Consider the following 19655-nt stretch of genomic DNA (forward strand, 5'->3'; position numbering starts at 1 on the left):
TAATTGTCAGTCATGACTGACAAACAAATCAGACTGATGTTGAATCATTGAAATCTGTAGTGAGTAAAAGGGATAATTGCAAAATTAGTTTTGTTAATTAAGAAAACATGAGAAAATGTCAGTCATGGTCACTTATTCTTTTAATCATCAGATGTCTTTCATTAAAAGGATATTAGAATTAGGATATTTATTGTCACAAGTCCTCACATGAGAACAGTGAAAAGTTTACAAGTCGCCAGTTACAGCGCCATGTTAGGTACAAATGTACCTAGGTACAGATTCTTGAGTACAAATTCTTAGGAAAAAATGAGAAAAATAAAGAAATAAAAAATCCAGCATTACAAACCTTCATGCCAGCTTGGGAACAAAAGTACAACATCACAGGAATAAATTAGAAAAATAAAAAGTTCAGAATAACAGTCCTTCCAACCCAGTCCACACAAGCACCTAGCCTTCAGTCCTTGCCGGTCCTCGCCTCCAGACCGTGCCATGTATATGTAGTGAGTACATGCACAAACGTTGATTGTAATTGACAGAAGCAGCTAAATTTGCAAATACAATCTGACAACCAAGTCACTTGAAAGGTATTTGTTGCTCACAATTTCTAAATTGTCAATAGTTCACACCAGTAAAACATAATGTCATTCATTTTGTGTCAATTATTTAAAATGATTTTATATAACTGCAAAACATCTTCTCGAACAACAATTACTAATTAAATTTTCTCTTTGTGCATGTAGCATGGGCATAAAAGACTGCATAGCAGTTAGTTACACATGTGATTGATGGACTATATTGCTTTGATTATTCACTCTTCCAAACATTGCACTTAAATAGAAAGCTATATAGAAGCAATTCTAATTTACAAACACTTGAGCCATCTAGTGGCCATGTGGCTATCTGAATATGAAGACCCAATTTCCTTACTTTTCAGTTTGACCAGCTTAAAAATTCAGCCACTATATCAAAAGAGCCTTAGCTTAATTTTACTTTCAATACAACATAATACTTTTAAAAATTTATTCTTTTTGTTGTACATCAACCATGCACAAGAATTATTTCACTAAAACTTGCTTCACTCCCAGTGCCTCATTGATGTACATATTCACTAAAACTTTAATTTCTCTCTTTATTGCTTGTCAGTACCATATTGGCCATTTCCTGATTTTCACCTTAAATGCTTTACAAGTTATGCTAATTCTCTTGAGTGGGTGTTCCTCTCACCTTTTGTTCTGTTGCTTAATTTTTGAAAATCTTCCACTTGTAATTTCTTCCAACTCTGATAATACATGCTGTACCTAAAACATTTTGTTTATCTATTGTCTCCACAATTGATGACTGACCTGCTAAGCCTCTCTAACATTTCTGTTTTTATCTCCAAGAAGTGAGGTTTAGGCACCATTCTAGAGTAGCTTAAACTAATCAGAACACTTCTGTGCTTGGATCAAATATAACAAGATTATCATTCATGAAATTCATTAGAAATGACAATACAACAAGGTATTCGGCACAACAAATCCATATTGATGTTTACCCCCAACTCAAGAGACAGCACTAATTCCAAATAGTTGTTCAGTTCTCAGACACCAACATTCACTTTTCCTTCAGCCACCTATCTGATCTTTTTTTAATCTATTTCTTAACTGTGGCTATGATCTCTCATGAAATCTCTAAGTCCAGTATTATTTTTCCTAACTCCACAAACTTCTTTAGAAAAAAATCCTGTTTTCATTTTATATCTCTTACATGGTCTTGACCCTCTTCATCGTTGCAAAAATGTTTATATTAAATTTATTCCATCCTTCAGTTTTCAACCCTTCAAATAAATCTCTTCTGTTCTGATAGGATATTTCAACGATTTTATTTTGGTTTTAGTAAACTCACAATTATGTACTTAGTCATCATCTGAACATTGCAGATTGACTGACTGCCAAGATGAGGAATCCAGAAAATTTAAGCCCTCGCAACATTCATGCGAATCGACAAACTTTTGATAATACAAAGCTTAATACCATAAAGTACTGTCAGATCTTAATGACCTCTAGTCGAAGCAATGGATTTTGCTAAAGATTCAGGTTGTTGTTATTTTAGTGAATGCCCCTCCTAATACTGGGATTAGAAATTTTAATCTGAATATTTTGGTTATGGTTGTGGTCAATGAATCAATAATTGAGTCAACATTAAAATAAAAAAAAACATGAAAGCACAATAATTCTGTAAGCAAGAGAGGGTGAAGAGCAGCCACAGAGGAATGAGGCCAGAATTTAGGATACAATGGGATTTTACTACTTTTATCCATTGCTTGATATTCCAGTATGAGGAGACGGAGAAAAAATTGAATTAATTCTTGCCAACCTAATTCTAATTTAGATTAACAAAAACAATAGCCACATCACACTTTATTTTGCAAGATGAAAACAGAGTGACCTAAATCAGCACTGTGAGGTTTGTCTGCTGCTGAAGAAAAATCATTAATATATTTTAAAAAAGCAATGTTAATAATTCAACATAAAGTGATAATAGTTAGCAAGAGATGCAATGATGTTCATGCAACACAGTGGCACTTTTTTGTGTAGATTGTGGTACTCCATAATGTATGGCAACAACACTAAAAAAAGCTTTGCCAAGTACATTAACATGTCAAGAAACCTGTCACTTTGTTCCCTTTGGTTTTTTTCTCTTCCCCCACCCCCCCACACCAACACGCTCTCCCTTTTCCACAGAATTGTTGATTCCCTGCTGTGGTATAGTTCGACAAGCAAAGTTGTCTTCTGTCACTTCTCTCAAGTAGCCATTATTAACACATGAGCCTTGGCAGTGGGCTTAGTCAGGTTTTTCTACTATGGAAAGGGAGCAGCACTAACATTGAGCCCAATGCTAACATCCACATACGCCCACTTCTAGCAGGGGTCACTGCACAGCAATCAGGATCAGTAGCATGGTCAATTATAACTGCTCCCTATCCTAGGAAAGGTCAGACCAATTGTAACGTCTCTAGTGTAGCTCCAGTTAAGAAGAATTGACTGTGTGCTTTACTAATTTATAGAGTGAAACACTTGAACCAGCCAAAGTAATACTTTATTCAAAGATCCTCACAAAAATTATGACTTTTAGCATTAACCTAGCATAAGGTTTCACGTTATTGCTAAAATGTGATGACAATAGGAATAGAACTGGTCTGGTCTATTTTCAGACCTGAAAGCATAGATCAGCCCTGAGTAAGACTTATTTGGAATGCTCAGTGTTGAGATTAAACCTGGAGCCTCATTTCAATAATCTAGCTGAGCTGTTGGTACCATCATGGTACTTTAAGAAGTTAATCATTGCAGAAGATGAATTTTAGGCCACTGACCTCACTGATAGCTGGCTTCAGCTGCGTACAGTGGACAAGAGAGTGGGAGCTGTAGGAACTGGCTAATAGCACTGAATTTGAAAAGAAATGTCATTATTTAGGAGTAGCAAGCTGGGAATATCAGACATCAGCCCAAAATGTTGTTAGACAGCCATCCAAAATGCCCAAAAATTGTTTGAGACCAATATAAGATGTTTCTCACCTATACTTGAAGCATATGGCACAGCTCTGCAAAACTAGTCATTTGTGCTTCTGTTTTGCACCTGGAAAATATGTACAATGCAAAATAATTTCTTCACAAACCATTTCCAGAACAGAAATGTGCATGATTTTTTTCTGTATCAACATGATTTGTTGTTATCAAAGCAAGAATATTGCAAATGCTAGGTGTTGGGAATATAAACATGAAAATGTTAGAAATACTCAGCATATCTGAGTATGTTTATCAGAAGTTTTGATCACTAACGCACACACATGCACACACACACTGAGCAGCATGGCAGGATTCTCACAAGGCAACAGTGAGTTGCCAATTGTATGAGGCTGCATATCGGAGCTGCTTGCTGGTTCTTATAGCATTTGCTCACTTACCATCCATCTGCATTTTTGCATTATGTGTGCTTTGAATTGCCGTGCCATGGCTGTTCGTGTGTTGGTTCCATGGGGTTAGGGAGGCATATCTCAATGTATTGCACATTGAGTCATCAATCTAACACTTACACCATGTACCATGTCATTACGCAACAAACTCACTGCATGTTCATTCAACAAAAGGAAAGGTGGGATAGCACCGTCAGCTAGGGAATTCCAGTATTGTCAGTCACAGACAAATAAACACACCGTCCAGTGGTTTAGTCATGGTCAGTCATTCACTTGGTGTGTATTGTATATAGCCAGGGGGTCTGTCCCAGTACACTGGGAGATGTTCAGCAGTCAGTGTTGTCAGGCCAACACACAGACAAGGGAATTGCAGACTGTCAATCAGGAAGCTTCAAACACAGCGTCAATGGTCTGATCAGTCATGTCTAGGGGCTGCTCATCACAGTCAGTCAGAGGTCTGGAGCAAATTCACTCTTGTCTGTCGATCTTTCAGGAGGGTTCAAGGGAGTGTGTGTAAGGCAATGGTGGGATCACTGCAAGAAGATGTGGGGGAGTCAAGACTGAAGGTGGGAAAGCAGAGGCATTTATAGATGTGGGGACAAAGATGATGAAGGGGACAAACTCAAGTTGATTGGGTAAGTATGCAGACTAGCATCAGAGGGCATAGTAGGCTACAGGAGGGCAGTGGCAGTGACCATCACTGTGGCCTCCACAGAGGGAGCTTGAGGAGCAGAGAAGGCATAATTAAAGTGTAATGCTGGGGTTCGGGGAGGGAGGCCAAGTATGGGTGAAGTCATACTAGAAAATTGTTGAGACAATGCCAAGTGTGGATGGTGTAAATGCCAATTTGGTGGACAAAAGTGCAGGATCCATGTTTGATGGATGCTAGGACATTGTAGCAAAAAACAATTAAGCAACTGTTTGCAAAGCCTAATTGCATTTACTTTGCATCATTTAATCATCCATTTTCTATACATACAGAATGAAGGTGCTTAGTGGTCAAATATTTGTCAAAGGCAATATGCAACATGCAATTTGTGCTTGTAAACTCAACTTGGACCTCTCACTGATGTTGAAGTTAGCATCAATGAACTCTATAAAAGACCAGAGCTAGTAAAGGGGAAGTATTCTTCATGCAACTTCCAAGAATGTGCCCCATAATCTTGACATGCTGTGCTCTGCGCCATTGGAGCAGACAGTGAGGCAGTGTGTAGATTCTGAAGAACTTGGAGAATGGGTCAGCCTTCTACATAGAACATAGAGCACAGAAAAGTACAGCACAGAACAGGCCCTTTGGTTCATGATGTTGTGCTGAGGATTATTCCTAATCTAAAATAAAATAACCTAACCGCCGCACACCTCAATTCACTGCTGTCCATGTGCATGTCCAGCAAGCACTTAAGTGTTCCTAGTGACTCTGTTTCCACCACCACAGCTGGCAACGCATTCCATGCATTCACAACTCTCTGTGTAAAGAACCTACCTCTGACGTCTCCTCTATACCTTCCTCCTAATATCTTAAAACTATGACCCCTCATGCCAGTCAATCCTGCCGTGGGGAAAAGTCTCTGGCTATTACTCTATCCATGCCTCTCATTTCCTTGTATACCTTGATCAGGTCACCTCTATTCCTCCTACTCTCCAGAGAGAAAAGTCCGAGCTTAGTCAACCTCTTTTCATAAGACAAGCCCTCCAGGCCAGGCAGCATCCTGGCAAACCTTCTTTGCACCTTCTCCAAAGCTTCTGCATCTTTCCTATAATAGGGCGACCAGAACTGGACACAATATTCCAAGTGTGGTCACCAGGGTCTTGTAGAGCTGCAGTAAAACCTCGTGGCTGTTAAACTCGATCCCCCAGCTAATGAAAGCCAAAACACCATATGCTTTCTTAACAACCCTATCCATTTGGGTAGCAATTTTAAGGGATCTATGCACTTGAACACAAAGATCCCTCTGTTCCTCCACACTTCCAAGAATCCTGTCTTTAATCCTATATTCAGCATTCAAGTTTGACCTTCCAAAATGCCACACTTCACATTTATTCAGGTTGAATTCAGTGGGCGGCACGGTGGCACAGTGGTTAGCACTGTTGCCTCACAGCGCCAGAGACCAGCGTTCAATTCCCACCTCAGGCGACTCTCTGTGTGGAGTTTGCACATTCTCCCAGTGTCTGCGTGGCTTTCCTGCGGGTGCTCCGGTTTCCTCCCACAGTCCAAAAATATGCAAGTTAGGTTTATTGGCCATGCTAAATTGCCCGTAGTGTTGGGTGAAGGGGTAAATGTAAGGGAATGGGTCTGGGTGGATTGCGCTTCGGCGGGTCGGTGTGGACTTGTTGGGCTGAAGGGCCTGTTTCCACACTGTAAGTAATCTAATCTAATCTAAACTCCGTCTGCCATTTCTCAGCCCAGCTCTGCATCCTGTCTATGTCACGCTGCAGCCTGCAGTAACCCTTGATTAATCGACGGCAGCTCCAACCTTTGTGTCATCGGCAAATTTACTAACCCACCCCTCAACCTCCTCATCCAAGTCATTTATAAAAAACTGCGGGACCCCACTCACCATTGACCTCCAGGCAGAATACTTTCCATCTACAACCACTCTCTGCCTTCTGTCAGTCAATCAGCTCTGAATCCAGACATCAAAATCTCCCTGTATCCCATATCTCCTGACTTTATGAGTGAACATACCATGGGGAAAACTTATCAAGTGCCTTGCTGAAGTCCATATACACCACATCCATTGCTCAACCTTCATCAACCTTTCTCGTTACCTCCTCAAAGAACTCAGTAAGATTTGTGAGGCATGACCTGCCCCTCACAAAGCCATGCTGACTGCCTTTAACAACACTATGCTTTTCCAAATAGTCATAGATCCTATCCCTCAGAATTCTTTCCAAAATCTTGCTGACCACAGACATAAGACTAACTGCTCTGTACTTGCCAGGGATTTCCCTATTCCCCTTCTTGAAAAGAGAAACAACATTCGCCTCCCTTCAATCTTCCGGTATGACTCCCATGGAGAGTGAGGAAGAAAAGATCTTCGCCAGCGGCTTAGCAACCTCCTTTCTTGCTTCCTGGAACAACTTAGGACAAATCTGGTCTGGCACTGGGGACTTATCAATCTTAATGTTTGCCAAAATTTCCAGCATATCAATTTCATCAGTCTTAATCTGTGCAAGCCTGTTTCCCAGCTCCTCAAAGTTCTCATTCACAACAAAGTCCCTTTCCTTCATGAAAACCAAAGCAAAAAAATCATTTAGGGCCTCCCCTACCTGCTCAGATTCCATGCACAAGTTCCCTACACTATTCCTGACCAGCTCTACCTTCTCCCTGATCATTCGCTTATTCCTCACATATGAGTAAAATGCTTTTGAGGCCTCCATAATCCTCCCTGCCAAGCCTTTCTCATGCCCCTTCCTGACTCTCCTCAGTCCATTTCTGAGCTCCTTTCTATTAAGCCTGTGATTCTCTAAAGCTGTGCTCGATCCTTGCTTCCTCCATCTTATGTAAGCTGCTTTCTTCCTTTTGATGAGAAGCTCCTCTGTTCTCATCATCCAAGACTCCTTAATCTTACCCCTTCTTGCCTGTCTCAGAGGAACAAATTTGTGCATCACTCACAACAACTGCTCCTTAAACAGTCTCTACATGTCTGCTGTGCCCTTTCTGTGGAACCATTACTCCCAATCTGTACTTCCCAACTTCTGTCTGATAGCGTCATAATTTCCTTTTCCCCAATTAAATGTCTTCCCTTGGTAACTGCTCCTTTCCCTCTTCAAGGCTATGGTAAATGTGAGGCAGTTGTGGTCACTGTCACTAAAGTGTTCTCCCACCACGAGATCTGACACCTGTCCTGGCTCATTACGGAGCACCAAATCCAAAATGGCATCTCCCCTCATCAGCCTGTCCACATACTGAGTAAGGAAACCCTCCTGAACACACCTGACAAAACGGCTACATCCAAACCATCTGCACTAAGAAGGTTCCATGGAAATTGGGAAAGTTGAAGTCACCCATAACAATAACTCTGCTACATCTGCATTTTGCTAAAATCTGCCGGCCTATGAGTTCTTCAATCTCCCTACTGCTCTTAGGGGGTCTTTAGAAAACCCCCAGTGGGGTGGCTGCTCCCTTGCTGTTCCTAACTTCCACCCATACTGACTCAGTAGACAAACCTTCCTCAACAACCTTTGTTTCTGTAGCTGTGATAGACTCTCTGATTAGTAATGCTGCACCCCCTCCTATTTTTCCACCCTCACTATTCTTTTTAAATGTTCTAAACCCTGGAACATCTAGCAACCATTCCTGCCCATGTGAAACCCACATCTCCATTATGGCCACAACATCATAGTGCCAAGTACTGATCCATGCTCTAAGTTCATCACTCTTATTTCTGACACTCCTTGCGTTAAAACAAACACATTTTAACTGATCTATTTGTTCCATCTCATGAAAAACCTTCCCAATAGATGACTACATCCTGTAATTGCCCCATATCTAACTATTCCCCCTCTCAGATATGTAGCTCTGGTTCCCACCCCCCGGCCAAGCTAAATTAAACCCTCCTAAACCATGAGCAAATCTCAGACCCAGGACATTTGTGCCCCTCCAGTTCAGGTGCAACCTGTCCTTCATGTACAGGTCCCACCTTCCCCAGAAGGCATCCCAATGGTCTAAATACCTGAAGCTCTCCCTCCTGCACCAAGTGTGCAGCCATGTGTTAAGCTGCACTCGCTGTCTGTTCCTCACCTCACTATCTCATGGCACCGGTAGCAAACCTGAGATCACTATTCTACTCGTCCTGCTCTTCAGCTTCCAACCTAGCTCTCTGTAGTCACTTTTCAGATCCTCAATTCCTTTTCCTGGATACATCATTAGTGCCAATATGTACCACGATTTTTGGCTGCTCACCCTCCCCCTTCAGAATCCTGTAAACCCGATCGGCGACATCCCAGATCCTGGCACCGGGGAGACCATACCTTCCGGTAGTCCCATTCCCGACCACAAAATCTCCTGTCAATCCGTCTAACTATTGAATCCCCTACCACTAGCCACTTCTAAGGAGGAGGACAAGGCCATGGGATAGGACAAAGATGTCATTGTCCATGACAAAGCTCACCTGTTTCAGAGGCTACAAGCTGGACAGAACTTCATTAAGATCTGCTTCCAATAGTGGAGAGCTTAGTGCAGCAGATCACCTTGAATTGTAAGGTAGTCTTTATCATGATGCCGAAATTTGGTTTTGATTGTTAGAGCTAACTTCAGTCTCTAGTGGTTTTATTTGTTTTTGTTTTTGCTTTCTCAAAGTAAAAGCACATGTTTGGATTGGTCTGTTCCTTCCATGAATGTGATGTTCTCCTACTGGACAATGGCAACCTTTAAGTCTGCAGGTGGGCATTGGAAAAGTGTTGACTTAGAGGCTGTTCAGACAGGATTTAGCTATGGACTGGTAAAGCGTGTGGTGTGGTGGTTTAACTGGGTTGGCAATGAGAGAAATGCAATGTGGGCAGTATGACTTTGGGGCTGCTGTGCCTTGATATTGCCATTGAGGGGCAACATTGGATTGCTAGTGCTTGCCCAGGTGCACAGCAGACTTTCAAAGATGGCATGGGTGGAAGGAGCTTTTGCACCTTCATTCTCCTCTGATGGTAAGTTGTTCTGGGAACTGTGCCTAGTGATCTGGGGCTGGAATCAAATATCAAGGACACTATAGTGTTAGGTTAGGTAGTTAGTGCAACAAAATATGGTGTGCAAACTTGATAGGCCTCACAGCAGAAATTCCTATAAAAATTCAATACAGCTTTAACCAATCCTTGGATAAGCACATGGATGATGATGGGATAGTGTAGGGGGACGAGCTGAGAATAGTTCACAGGTCGGCGCAACATCGAGGGCCGAATGGCCTATTCTGTGCTGTATTGTTCTATGTTATATGTTCTATGTTCTAACTCTAACTAGCCCAAAAATGCATAAGACTTGGCTCATTTAGCTGAAAGATAGCTTTGAGCATAATTCCTGGAGTGAATTTTTCTGTTGCTCTTAATACATTTTAAAATATAGAGTGACATTATTGTTTTAAAAGCTAACTGATCTTTATTTTCTCTAATCCTAACTACCTCCATTTACAAAATAAGTATTGTGAAAATGTCAGCGCACACAGTAGAATAGAAACTGAAGATGGGGATGTAATTGATTGGAACACTGTCCTTTCATGTCTGAAATGTAATCCAGCCCAGATGAATGTTTATTCACTAATTGATAATCTTTCTCTAAGGAACCATAAGGATTTTTGATGTGGTAACTGGGTGTCCCAGCTTGTTAACACTAAGCGTTAATCAAAGGGCAGTGTGCCAATCTGTTTCACATGGTATTGTTTGCCTTAAGGAATATGTTAACAACCTTATTAGTTTGAACTATCAACATTTTATTTTAACCATCACTGTTATTGATTTCTTTTACCCATTAAATGCATTATCAGGATTTATACATGGCCTCCTGTAAAGCTGCATTAATTTGGTTATCAAGCAAAGCTGACTGACAGTATTTAGTAGTACCCTTTGTTTGCAATAGTGTTTTCATATTTTTTCTGTACTCAAATTCAAATGTTGAAGAAAATGTTTACCTAAGCACCAACATAATATGATTAAGTTAACATTAACTGATGAGAATATAAATTGAGTGGTTATGTATCAGCTGCCCTTTAAACACCTGGCCATTTTGCCTTTCTATGCCCTCTGAAATTAAATTTCCACGTACCTCTTAATTTTCCATTTCCTGCCAATGACTTAGAAGGGTGCTTGAATATGTTGTGGACTGTTGTTAGACACAATTTGGTGAGTTACGTTGAACTCTAAATATGGTGGTCAGTGTCTCAACAACTATTGTACTAGTGGCACCTTTGGTTTATCACACGAAAGAGAATTTGGTGAAATAGTCAGTTACCGGAATAAAATTGTATCATTAAACAAAGAAAATGTCAGTCAAAATGTGCCCCATATCGTGAAAGAAATTTCTTGTCGAAGAAAATGTTTTCTTGATTGTTGAGTTTAATGGATTTGATGTTCCACATGACTTGATTAGTTGAATCACTATTGACGCTGAGCCAATCGATAGATTTGCTAGGCTTTAGTGGTGCAGCGACAGTGTCCTTCCCTCTAACCCAGAAGATGTAGATTCAGGTACCACCTGCTCCAGAAGTGCGGAATAAAATCTCCAGATAGATTGCTTAGAAAATATTGGTTATGGATCTAAGCATTAAAACTCTTGCATTTTCTCCTGTGCCAATGTGTCATAGAGTCATAGAGTTGTGCAGCACAGAAACAGACCCTTTGGTACAAGTCACCTATGCTGACCAAGTTTTCCAAAGTAAATTAATCCCACTTGCCTGCATTTGGGCCATATCTCTCCAAACCTTTCCTACTCATGTACCTATGCAAATACCTTTTAAAGGTTGTAAATGTACTGCATGTATCACTTCCTCTGGCAGTTCATTCCACATATGATCTCTGTGAAAAAGGTGCCCCCCAAATCTCTTTTAAAACTTTCTCCTCTCATTTTAAAAGTATTTCCCCTAGTTTTGAATTCCCCCACCCTAGTGAATAGACCGTTGCTATTCACCTTATCTATGCCCCCATGATTTTATAGACCTCAATAAGGTCACCCCTTGCTCTCCTATGCTCCAATGAAGAAGTCCCAGCCTATCTCACCTCCTTATAACTCAAGCCCTCCAGTGCTGGCAACATCTAGTAAATCTTTTCTGAACCCTCTCCAATTTAATAATTTCCTTCCTATAGCAGGACGATCAGAACTGTACTCCAAAAGTGGCCTCTCCAAAGTCCTGCACAATCTCAACATGATGTCCCAATTCCTATGCTCAATGATCTGTGCAATGAAGGCAAGCATGCTAAATGCCTTCTTAACCACCCTGTCTATCTGTGATGCTGCTTTCAAAGAATTAAGGAGTTCAAAGAATTATATACAGTCAAACTTAAAAATCACACAACACCAGGTTATAGTCCAACAAGTTTATTTGAAAGCACTAGCTTTCGGAGCGCTGCTTCTTCATCAGGTAGCTGTGCTTCCACATAAACCTGTTGGACTATAACCTGGTGTTGTGTGATTTTTAACTTAGTCCACCCCAGTCCAGCACCAGCTCCTCCACATCATATGTACAGTCAGTTCTGCTTTAATGCAGTAGTTTCATTCTTGTACAATCACGTGTTATAAGAAAATCATGTAATAGCAGCACCATTTAAACTAATGGGGTCAGAATCACTTTATAACTGTGGGATTGTGTTCAAATAACGACTGAAATTAGTGAGTGGTGAAAATAACCTCTTTTATTCAGCAATCACAGCACAAGTTTGAAGCGGCAATAGAATCCCAAAATACAGGTCTTACAAGAGCCCCTTTATAGACAGTTCTTACATATATTAAAATTCCATTACTATGGTGGTACATTTTTTATCTCAAGTACACAAAGGTTTGAAGGGCTTCTGTCCTGGGAGACAGAAGATGAGTTAAAACATGTGCTGGCTGCTACTTCTGATGCTACTTCTGATTTGATGTGTGTCTGGTCTGCTTGCATAATTCGGAGGTTTTGTCTTTCAAGTTATCAAGTATTAGTAAACATACTAGGCCTTTTTGCTCTAAATAAATTAAAAATTGTACCTATGCTTAATAAAAGAAGAAAGAATATTAAACTGATTACTGCAGCTGGGTTATGAGATTTATTTACTATTTGCCGATATGAGTTTCAGTCATTCATGCAATTTCATGGAAGCGCTGTTTTGTCAGTTTGCGTTATAAAGGGACATTAGCCCAATTAAAAGGTATTTAACAGGTACATAATCTATTCAGATCCTGGATATGGTTGGCAAGGTTTAATTAATATAAGGTTTTGTGGAAACTTGACGGGGATGGTATTGTTCTGTATGCTACACTAATTCAGATGTACACACTGCTTGTAGCAAGGACTGCTAAGGTGTGAAAATGCAGTAATGGGTTCGAAAGGATTGGTTTTAAAATTTGGACACTACAGAACTGCAGTTTTATGAATGAATGAATGAAACCATATTATAGTAAATAACGGGTGAGTAAAAGGTTATGTATGAATGAACGGGAAACCGGTATTAATGAATATAGTGAGCTGGTGAGTGAGTTAATAAAGATAGTCTATAACACAATATCTCACATAATCAATACACGCTTTAATACTTCACGCTTTAGAAACAGTATCCCCAATTTGCCAATTATGTTATAGCAAATTTGTGTTAACGAAGCGTGTGTTATAGCAGAACAACCCGTATCTGAACCCTTAGGTCTCTCTGTTCGACAACACTACCCAGAGCCCTACCATTAGCTGTATAAGTCCTGACCTTGTTTGTTTTCACCAGAACACAACACTTTGTCCTTTATCCAAATTAAACTCCATTTGCCACTCCTCAGCCCATTGATCAAGACCCCTTGGTAATATTAGATAACCTTTTTTACTATTGACTGTACCACCAATTTTGGTGTCATTTGCAAACTTATTAACAATGACTCTTAAATCCTCATCCAAATCATTTATATAAACGACAAACGAAAGTGAACCCAGCTCTGATCCCTGCTGATCAGAGGTCACAGGACCCCAGTCCAAAAAACAACCCTCCACCACTAAACTCTGTCTCCTACCGTCAAGCCAACTTTATATCTAATTGGCAAGCTCTCCCTGAATCCCATATGATTTTATTTTACTAATTAGTCTACCAGGCAGAACTTTGTCAAAGGTCCATGTAGACAACATCTACCACTCTTCCCTCATCAGTCTTTTTGGTTACATCCTCAAAATACTCAAATCACATTTGTAAGACACAATTTCCCTCGCACAAAACCATGCTGACTATCCATAATCAGTCCTTGCCTTGCCTCTCCAAATGCACATAAATCTTTTCTCTCAGAATCTCCTCCAACAACTTACCCACCACTGACATCAGATGCATTGGTCTATAGTTCCCTTTCTTAAATAAAGACACAACGTTTGCCACCCTTCAGTCTTCTGATGCCCCACCTATGGCTGTAGATGATAAGAATATCTCGGTTAGGGGCCTTGCAATTTCTTCTCTAAATTCCCACAATGTTCTGGGATACACTTGAATAGCTTACATATATCATTACATACTGGAGACTATCTTGGCTGGTGAGACAAGCCACACTTCATACAACATTTGGTTGCTCCATTGGACCCACTGACAGTTGCAAGAGTTTTTCAGGTGCCAAACACTTGCAGATGCTGTTGACAGTTTGATATAACTGAATCAAACTTGCATTCTTCTTCCAGTAGAACATCAATGTTGTATTCTTTGAGTTGTCCAAAATAGCATTTCTGAAGGACTTGATGGGCATAGAGGCAAATGACCATTCCTATAAGCCTTCCAGCTAAATTAGGTTCTCTGAAATCACATTCTGTCCCTCTGTGTCAAAACGTGCCTACAAATTGGTCAACTGTTTCACCTAGATACTGGTGCTATTAACAGTATAAGAAGTCATAACAATATAAGAACATAAGATATAAGAGCATAATTAGGCCATTCGATCATGGCTAATATGTTTTTCAACTCCATTCTCCTGCCTTCTCCTTGTGACTCTTGAACCCCTCACTAACCAAGAACCTATCTATCTCTGTCTTAAATGCACTCAATGACTTGGCCTCTACAGCTTTCTGTGACAATGTATTCCACAGATTCAGTACCTACTGGCTAAAGAAATTCTTCCTCATTTTAGTTTGGATAAGTCATCCTTTTATTCTAAGGCTGTGTCAATAGACAATAGACAATAGGTGCAGGAGTAGGCCTTTCAGCCCTTCGAGCCTGCACCGCCATTCAATATAATCATGGCTGATCATTCCTAATCAGTATCCTCTTCCTGCCTTATCTCCATAACCCTTGATTCCACTATCTTTGAGAGCTCTATCCAACTCTTTCTTAAATGAATCCAGAGAGTGGGCCTCCACTGCCCTCTGGGGCAGAGCATTCCACACAGCCACCACTCTCTGGGTGAAGAAGTTTCTCCTGAGCTCTGTCCTAAATGGTCTACCCCATATTTTTAAGCTGTGTCCTCTGGTATGGCACTCACCCATCAGTGGAAATATGTTTCCTACTGCCAGAGTGTCATAATCTTATACGTCTCAATCAGATCCCCTCTCAGTCTTCGAAACTCAAGGGTATACAAGCCCAGTCGCTTCAGTCTTTCAGTGTAAGGTAATCCTGCCATTCCAGGAATTGACCTCGTGAATCTACGCTGCACTCCCTCAATAGCCAGAATGTCTTTTCTCAAATTTGGAGACCAGAACTGCACACAGTACTCCAGGTGTGGTCTCACCAGGGCCCTGTACAGCTGCAGAAGCACCTCTTTGCTTCTATACTCAATTCCTCTTGTTATGAAGGCCAGCATGCTATTAGCCTTCTTCACTACCTGCTGTACCTGCATGCTTGCCTTCATTGACTGGTGTACAAGAACACCCAGATCTCTCTGTACTGCCCCTTTACATAAATTGATTCCATTGAGGTAGTAGTCTGCCTTCCTGTTCTTGCCACCAAAGTGGATAACCATACATTTATCCACATTAAACTGCATCTGCCATGCATCTGCTCACTCACTTAACTTGACCAGGTCACCCTGTAATCTCCTAACATCCTCATCACATTTCACCCTGCCACCCAGCTTTGTATCATCAGCAAATTTGCTAATGTTATTGCTGATACCATCTTCTATATCATTAACATATATTGTAAAAAGCTGCGGTCCCAGCACGGATCCCTGCGCTATCCCACTGGTCACTGCCTGCCATTCCGAAATGGAGCCGTTTATCACTACCCTTTGTTTCCTATTAGCCAACCAATTTTCAATCCAATCTAGTACTTTGCCCCAATACCATGCACCCTAATTTTACTCACTAACCTCCTGTGTGGGACTTTATCAAAAGCTTTCTGAAAGTCCAGGTACACTACATCTACTGGATCTCCCTCGTCCAACTTCAGAGTTACATCCTCAAAAAATTCAAGAAGATTAGTCAAGCATGATTTCCCCTTCATAAATCCATGCTGACTCTGTCCTATCCTGTTACTACTATCCAGATGTGTCGTAATTTCATCCTTTATAATAGACTCCAGCATCTTTCCCACCACTGAGGTCAGACTACCTGGTCTATAATTTCCTGCTTTCTCTCGCCCACCTTTCTTAAAAAGTGGTATAACATTAGCCACCCTCCAATCCTCAGGAACCGACCCCAAATCTATTGAACTCTGGAAGATAATCACCAACGCATCCACGATTTCCCGAGCCACCTCCTTCAGTACCCTGGGATGCAGACCATCAGGCCCCGGAGACTTATCAACCTTCAGACCTAACACCAAATCCTGGCAAATATAAATTCCCTTAAGTTCAGGTCCTTCAGCCACTGTTACCTCAGGGAGATTGCTTGTGTCTTCCCCAGTGAACACAGATCTGAAGTACCCATTTAATTCCTCTGCCATTTCTTTGTTCCTAGTAGTATATTCCCCTGTTTCTGTCTTCAAGGGCCCAATTTTTGTCTTAACCATTTTTTTGCCTTGCACATACCTAAAAAAGCTTTTACTATCCTCCTTAATATTCTTGGCCAGTTTACCTTCGTACCTCATTTTTCCTCTGCGTATTTCCTTCTTAGTAATCCTCTGTTGCTCTTTAAAAGCTTCCCAGTCCTCAGTTTTCCCATTTATCTTAGCTATGTTATACTTTTTCTCTTTTAACTTTATATGTTTCTTTACTTCCCTCGTCAGCCACGGCCGCCCATGCCTTCTCCTGGGATCTTTCTTCCTTTTAGGAATGAACTGATCCTGCAACTTCTGCATTATACACAGAAATATCCGCCATTGTTCCTCCACGGTCATCCCTGCTAAGGTATTGCACCATTGAACTTTGGCCAGCTCCTCCCTCATAACTCCATAGTTCCCTTTATTCAACAGAAGTACTGTCACTTCCGACTGTACCCTCTCCCTCTCAAATTGCAGATTGAAGCTTATTGTATTATGGTCACTACTTCCCAATGGCTCCTTCACTCTTCTCTATGTCCACAGTATCCAAACCTGTCAATATTCTATAAGTTTCAATGAGATCAGCCTTTCCCTGCCCCCCCCCCCACCCCGCCCCACCCTCCGCTTCCAAATTCCATTGTGTAGAAACACAGAGTCCTCAAACACTCCTCATATGATAAGCTCAATCAAGCCTGCGCATCCTGAAAGTGAATTGCACTTTACGTTGGTCCTCTAAAATCTGAAAACTTGTGTGAGGACCCTCACAGTCATAATTAGAAAAACCAAAGGAATTTATTCTTCTTGAGCCTTCAGTATCTAAAGTAAGAAGTTTGACTCCTGTTGTTTTTTTGGCGAGTTATCTACTGATCGGTAAAATAAATATTGATTCTTTATTTAAATAACTAATATTCTGACAGAATATCAATGAATCACTAATTCATTTTTTTTGTTTACTTTCCATCTTTCTATTGTGTAGCTTCCTGTTTTTAAGAACTGAAAGTAAAATTCAAAATTGCAATATAATGCTTTTCCTGTTATTTATTTATATGTTAACTTTTCTTTACTGTATTACTAAATGCTGCTGCCCCATTGAAAATTGCAATTTTTTTATTTTATAGGCCATTTTTCTGCCAAAACAAAAGCAATAATGATATCACACACATCTTTTAAGATACTTCTGTGCAGTTTGAGTAAAGAAATGGCAGAATCGACTAATATCTGGACACAAGAAAGGCCTTTTTAGTACTTTTCTCTCTCTTGTTTGAAACTGTGTTTTGCTGTAGCATTAGTTTCTTAGATTTGAATTCTCCATTCAGCATATTTTAAACTGCTTTTTTCATTAGAGAAAGGGGTAGGGTTCCCACTGTACATTAGTGTTGGTTGTAGCTCTTTAATCTTGGTTATAGTTGTAACTTCAATTCTGAATATTGACAGACTGATGGGTGACTGCTACAACTACCACCCTTTTCAGCATTTTGTGTCAACTTACTGTCACTAATTCACTGTCATCAATGGCTTTTAATGCCCATAGACTGGCACCATGTCGTTTTTTTATATGTTACCCTGGATAACATATACCGCAGAGAGTTAAGTTCGTATTGAAAAAGATATCTTGAAATTTACTTACAACACTAACCATTTACATAGCTATAATGTCACAGACTTACACACAGAGTTGCGTTCTGCTCTTATTGATGTTGTATGTTACATGCACACATAGCTGACTGACTGGAAATAATATGCTGAATTGAAGATACAAAGAATGCGACTGAGGTGAAATGGGTATCTTGATACTGGAGAATGACATACCATGATGTGTTAAATGTTCAGGCCCATCTCTAAATGTGCTCTTATACAACAGTAGCAATAGAAAATTCTGGAAATACTCTGCTGATCGGTCTGCACTCCTGGATTGAAAGAACGGAGTTAACAGACTAAACTTCTCTCTGGATGCTGAGAGTCTAACATCAGGACCATAGTGGGTTCTTAGCCCTTGTCAAGGCTCCCCACTGCAATGCAGGTTCCTAGCTGATGATCAACCCACTTGTCATTCTTTTTTGTTAATGCATTTATGAGATGCCAATGACCTTAGTTGCCTGATTATAATTGAGATGGTGGTCGTGAGGTGAGCCTTAGGAACAGTGTACCTGAGACAGGAAACTCAATGTGAAAGCACGGAGCTCTGGATGGATTGCAATCTCACTGGAACAGGTAGGTGTGACTGAAGCAGAAATGCCAATTTGACACACCTCAAAAAGGAGGCTTTCTTGTAAATCTATTGGAAGTTTAAAATTAAAGAAACCCCACAATTTTTATGGCCATCTGTGTGGGTGGAAACTGCTCTACTTGAATGGTTTTGGCTGGCATTTTCACATTTGTGATTTATCCTAAATACCAATGAGAGAAGCACCGATAACCCACTGGGAGATTGCCTCCAAGTTATTGCTGACCATTTGACTCTGCAGGGAACAGGGCTTACTTTTTTTATCATTCTATTCTGACATGTAATGGCACACATCGTAAGATTGAACTCAGGCCTTCTAGACCAGAGATAGAGACACAATCACTGTGCCACAAGATCCCATCAACAAGACCACAGTTTTATTATCAACTTGTTCATACATGTTTTGACACAGCTCTGGAATAGATGGGACAGGAACTGGTCTTATGTTGGGAAATACCAGAGGTTCTGAAAATGGGCATTAAGTAGGGCATTAATAGGTCTCCATAATGTAGGCTGTCAATTCTCTTGGGATACTCAACACAGGGAAACACATCCAGAGATTGAACTGCATCAAAGAGCTGTTATGGCATAGCTATATTAGATTAGATTAGATTAGATTAGATTAGATTACTTACAGTGTGGAAACAGGCCCTTCGGCCCAACAAGTCCACACCGCCGAAGCGCAACCCACCCATACCCCTACATTTACCCCTTACCTAACACTACGGGCAATTTAGCATAGCCAATTCACCTGACCTGCACATCTTTGGACTGTGGGAGGAAACCGGAGCACCCGGAGGAAACCCACACAAACACGGGGAGAACGTGCAAACTCCACACAGTCAGTCGCCTGAGGCGGAAATTGAACCCGGGTCTCTGGCGCTGTGAGGCAGCAGTGCTAACCACTGTGCCACCATGCCGCCCACAAATATG

Source organism: Chiloscyllium plagiosum, unplaced genomic scaffold, assembly GCF_037043375.1.
Source record: "Chiloscyllium plagiosum isolate Xiang-an unplaced genomic scaffold, Cpla_swu_hap1 HiC_scaffold_5, whole genome shotgun sequence".
NCBI lineage: Eukaryota > Metazoa > Chordata > Chondrichthyes > Orectolobiformes > Hemiscylliidae > Chiloscyllium > Chiloscyllium plagiosum.